Raw genomic sequence first — 6,000 nt, 5'->3', positions numbered from 1 at the left:
ATCAACAGGTTCCATAAAATTTAATTATGAAAGTTGAAAACAAATATTTCAAGGTTATCTAACGTAATGGGGTTGTTTTAGGGAGAAATAATATTTTTGACTCGAGCCAACTATTATCAATGATTTTTGCTGAACAAGAGACATTTGAGTTTAACTAACTAAAGTCAGTAATGTTATATGAACTAACAAAATTTGTTTGGAAGTTGCATATTACATGCAATTCAATACTATTCAAACTAAACTAATGATTTAACAACAAAACGTTAAATTCAAGCTTAATTAATCAAAATAAAATGCTTTCTCTAACTTTAATTTTTACTAGTTGAATTAACTATAGTTTGTCAACAGGTTCCACACATATTACTTAAGTAAACTCAACTCAACATTTGTTAGTTACTTTGTTCACCAACACAAGAGTTTATCAACAACACAACACTACTGTTTATAAAATTCTGTTTTACAAAAGAGAAAAAAACAGTTAAACATACCCATGAGTGGCAGCATTTAAAGTGGGTTATCTTTACCTTTAAAAAAAAAACTAAAAAAAAACACAACACACATGTCACCCAGAACAGTGGTGCATGTCACAAAAAAATGAAAAAAGTTATATAATCTTTAAAGTATTTTTCAATTAAATGGTTTCAAGTGCAAAGCAGGCCTTTATGTTAAGCTCCACAAACTTCACTCAGTTTGTTTTTAAGCATCTGTACACGCTGCATGACAAAGAAACATGTCACCAGAACAGTGGTCAGCATGTCACACACAAAAAAAAGAAAAAAGGTATATAAACTCCCAAGTCGTGAAGCACTTCAACACATCACTATTCCAACATCAGTGGTGGTGGCGGTAACACCTCCCTCAGCATTAATGCTTTAGAAAAAAAAAAAAAAATAATAGAAAAAAACCTCTGGACACACTTTACATGACAAAGAAACATGTCACCCAGAACAGTGGTGTGTCACAAAAAAAAAGTATATAAACTTAAGTGTTTTTCAATTAAATGGTTTCAAGTGCAAAGCAGGCCTTCATGTTAAACGCCGAACGCTCAATGTTGGTTCACTCTTATAGTTTTTGAAGCATCTGTACCTTGGTTAAGAGTCTGGTAGCATCCAGCTGGAGGACAGGCTTGTGCAAAATTCAGAATTTCAGAATTGGCCTCCATTCAATTCATGAATTGGAATTTGAATTGAATTTACTCCGCCCCACTGGACGTTGAATTGAATTTGAATTGGAATGACAGGAAGTGGAATTAAATTCATGGCAATTCAAAGCAATTCCACACAGTCACACAACAGAAAGAATGGGTTGAGTCTCGAATCCATTCATTGTTAGGAAGGTTACTTTGGAAATGTTATTGCTTACTGTTTTTAGTTACTCATTATAGATGTGGTTTGGATTACTTTATTTGGATAACTTTATCAATGCAAAGCAATTTCGTTTTAAGTTGATTAGTAACTAATTGAATTAAACATTTTACCTCAGTAATACAACTAAATACAATTACATTAATTTTGTAATTTAATAACAGATATTTCATTTGACGTAACTATTTACTCCTCAACCCTGCATACATTTTGTTCTAAAATAGATATAGATCAAATTCTTGAAAATAAATTACCCCCTCAGTGTTGTTTAATTAGTTTTGTTCCAATGTCATTTTCATTTCAAAGTAATCACACAAACACAAAGTTGTTGTAAATGCAGTTATCATTTATTCCAATCCAAAAAATTACTGAGCAACACTGTTGCATCTAATTCTCAATAGCTCCTCAAAATGTTTTTTCATTGAGTCTGCACCGTTCTGGTCTGAATATCTTTCCTGCAACACTAAAGATTCTCTCAACAGGTGCAGAGTGAAGTTGTAAGGGACTTCTGAAACTTAAAGTAGTGATGTGACATTTGAACCGAGGCGTCGGAGCGTGTGTCGAGAAAAAGTGGGCGTGCCAGATGAAGCCGCGATTCAAGGCTTGTGTTGTTAACGTGAAAATCACGTGACTAATGACAAACGGGGCCTCGGTTTGTGTGGCTACGTCATCGGTTCGGTCTGAGTGTCGCTTCCGGATTAAAGCCGGTTCGAAACTCGCGCCTCCTTGTGGGTGTTGTCAGCAGTAGTAGAAGCAGTTGTAGTAGTGTCAGAGAGTCAGAGAGTTAGAAAACTATCATTGTCATTGTCGTTATTGTGTCATATGTGAGGGCTGTATATTATTACATTATCAGGTTAGAATAGTTATAGTATATTATTATTATAGTAGGCCTATATTATAGTTGTTATATTAATTAGATAGATTATTTGGATTGCTCTGGATTTTTGGATCTGGACTGGACTGCTTTTTGATTTGGATTGCCCTTTTGGATTTGTTTGCTTTTTGTGACTCTTCCTTTTTCCTGGTAATGGAGCCAGCAAGAAAGAGGAGATCCTCCCCTGTCTGGGCTCAACAGAAACATCAGTGTCCTCATTTGTACCACTGCCATTTTTACGTTCCCCTTCATCCTCTGTTCCTTGTGAAAGGATCTTTTTCCAGGCTAGAGAGATTTTGTCCAAGAAGAGTGAATCATCTAAACCCCAACACAACACAAATCTATTTTTATTTTCCTTCCTTCCGGACTATTCTGTTGCAGTTTACTTTAATCTGTTATCTATAATCTGTTAAATTAATAAATGTACTTTATTACACTCCCTCTAACATAAGCACTGCACTCAACACAGTGTCACTGTTGTTGTTCATATTGTCCCTATCCAAACAATTTATGAATAATTAATGAACTGTGTGTGTGACTCTGGACAAGTAAATTCAGACAGAGAAAGATACATATTTTATATTATACACAGTAATGGACAAATGTCTGATCATGTCTTTTTATTATTGCAAATGAAAGGTTACAAACATCAACAGTGAGTACAAAATAAATAAATAAATATTTTTATTTATAAAAGCATTTTTATAAAATATATTTTTTTTATAAAAAAAAAAACAAATTTATAAAATGAGGGAGGGAGGGCGCGACACTGGTTCAGAATGAATTAATTTGTCTGCTATTTCTTTGCACAGTAGCTAGGTGTCACTAGTGAGCAATGCTGAATGAAGCTTCGAGTAATGAACCTTTAGCTGAAGCAATGGCCTGCGAGGTCTCAGTGGTTCAGGAAGCCTCATTTTGCCATCACTAACTTAAAGGCCCAGTTTCCCATTAAGGGCTTAAAATAAACCAGGACTAGGCTAATTCTACTTAAATTAATCCACACTAAACAACTGACTTTCTGAGATGTTGCTTAAGTTTGGATTAACTAGTTCTAGACTACAGAGTCTCAGATTAAGGTAATCAAGGACAAGTGAGATCATCTTTTGGAAACCCGATTAGATTAATGGCATGCACATGTGGCTAAGGAGAGGTTGCTATAAAAACCTGGTTTTCATTAGTCTTAAGGAGTGTGTGGAACAGGAGTCACTACACTTAACCAAAAAATGGATAAAGGCCGAAGAAAACGCTAAAAAAACTTCAGTGAATTTGAGAAGACCCTTTTTAAACAAATTGTATCAAACTATCCTGTAATTGAAAACAAACAGCATGATTCAGGTACAGAAAACAAGAAGAAGAAGGCATGGATTTCCATATTGAATGAATTCAACTCAAATGAAAAAGTAACCAAACGGACACTCCAACAAGTTCAGGTAAGATTTATTGTTGCCCCATTCTTACAAATCAGTCAATTATAAATGTTTTCATTAATGAAATGTAAAAAGAAAACAATATTATATAGAACTCCTACTTCAGAGTATATATTATCTTGTAAAGGTCCTGTGGAAAAACATAAAAATAAACCTGAAAAAAACAACTGCTGCTACGCGTCAAGAGCGTTTCAAGACAGGTGGGGGACTCCCAGTTCCACCAGACACAGAGGAGTTGGGGGACTTGTTGGCTGGGATTATTGAAAGTCAGCAACCCCTTCTCATTTACAGTAACATGTGCTATCCCATCCAACATAATTAAATGCAAGTCATGTCTTGTAACAAAAATTATGTAATGACCTTTATTGTTGAAGTCAAATGTAATACTACATTTTTTTTTTTTTTATCCAAAGATGACCTGATCTTGACACAGGACTTGGGGGGGGGGCGCAGGGAACAGTCAAGATGCTCAAATGAATCCAGCAGCAGCCAGCACCAACATGCAGCAGCATCCAGTCTCCTGCAGTAGCATTAGTCAGCATCCAGCAGTCTCTAATCCAGGCAGCAGGTCAAGAGGGAAAAGGATGACCATTCATGAGAAACTTACCATAGAGTTCCATGAACGTAAATTACAATATTTAAAAGAAGAACATGAAGTCAAAATGAAAATTCTTCATCTTGAGTTGTCTATGAAAGAGAGAGACATGTCAATGTCTCAGCAGTGTCAATTGTCTTTGGAACAAAATCTCAGTTAAATAAATAATTTCCTGATTTTTTTTTACCTGTCTATGCCAATCATTTATGTATCACTCAAGGCTCATTTATGAGAAGTGCTGCAAAGCAAAAGCATCTCTGTAAGCAAGTCCATTTCTGTCATTGGCTAGCTCAGCGATAGGGACATGTTGGTCATCATCATCTTCAATATCAGGGTCTGGGCAGCCACACTGTTTAAGAAAATTATGAAGCACTGCTGTTGCAATAATAACAATGCAGCACCTCCTAGGTTCAAACCGCAGTGTATTTCGGAGACACTGGAAACAATTCTTCCATACACCAAACATGCGCTCTATTAGCCCTCTGGTGAGCATGTGAGCTTGGTTATAGCGCTGTTGCTCTGGTCTGACTGGATGGAGATAAGGGGTGAACAAGAAGTTTGTCTGTGCATACCCACTGTCACCAAGTAGAATTCCAGAGTGTTGTCTTGTTTCAAACTGACCGTACAAAGAGGAGTTGTGGAAAATCCTTGAGTCATGAGTTGAACTTTTCCATCGTGCAACAATATTGGAGAACTGCATAGTGGGAGTGCACACTCATTGCACATTTATTGAAAACCAGTTTTTACAAATTCTGAATTCCTCAGCATCTGCTGTAGAGGGACACTTGATGGGAATGTGGCAGCCATCGATACAACCAATGACTCCAGGGAAGTTCCCATATTCATAGAAATCTACCTTGTAGGTGGCCTGTTCAGCAGCATTTGGGAATTTGATGAAATCCTTTTTCAGTTCACATATAGGACTGCGGACTTTGTGTACTATTTTGCACACTGTATTCACCTACACCACACAAATCCCCAGTTTCACGATGGAAGGTTCCACATGCCAAAAACCTTAAGGTAATTAATATTTGTAAGGAAGGAGAAATAGGGGTGCCCCTGACTAAGTTACCTGAAAGCTTGGGCTGCAGCAAACCAATTATTTCTGTTGCATTTTCCTTTGACATATGGAAACGGTCAAGAAAATGTAAATCATCAAAATCATTTAGTGGGTTGCTCCTATCTTTCAGCAACCTTCTTTCTGGTCTTGGTGGTGGTCTCTGATTGTCGTTGAAATAGTCGAGGTAATCCATTTTCTGCTACTGTGGACGTGAGCCTTGAGGCAAGAAGTTTTTAATCTGAGTGTAACCAGTGGCGTCAGGTACTTGAGGGAACTGTATGAAACAAGTATATAACGTTCGACTACGCCACCCGGTATATACCGGGAACTATCAGCCCCAAATCAGGGAGCGCACAGGTTCGTTACCAAAAGAAATGGGTGAGCAGAGAGACATAGGCCAGGGAATATCAATGATGAGGCAGTTTTATTCATATACAAAATTTAAAACCATCAATATATTAACATCAAAGGATCAATATTCACATGTCAAAAAGAAAGAAAAGAAACTTTACAAAGCTTCTATATAAAGAAAATAAATAAAATACAAATTCACAAGAAAGCTTAAGGGAGAGAGATGGACTGCTGTGACCCTCAATCCACACACCACACTTAATACACACACACACACACACAGGTGAGGTCACTCAAATAAGCACGGCACAACGTGAACCCCGTTAAAC

The 6,000-nt window shown here is 36.7% G+C and overlaps 1 pseudogene across 1 annotated transcript; it reads right to left on the bottom strand.

Annotated features, from left to right (window-relative positions):
* Nucleotides 1-4,486: 4,486 nt before the first annotated feature.
* Nucleotides 4,487-5,513, bottom strand: LOC311081419 (putative nuclease HARBI1; annotated as a pseudogene). Its single transcript has one exon. The product of its transcript is annotated as a putative nuclease HARBI1 (transcript).
* Between the last annotated feature and the right edge of the window lie 487 nt (nt 5,514-6,000).

Source organism: Abramis brama, assembly GCF_963993115.1.
Source record: "Abramis brama genome assembly, chromosome: 4".
In the NCBI taxonomy this organism is placed as follows: Eukaryota; Metazoa; Chordata; class Actinopteri; order Cypriniformes; family Leuciscidae; genus Abramis; species Abramis brama.
Note: the sequence above shows the minus strand (reverse complement) of the source record. Positions and strands in the feature narration are given on the sequence as shown.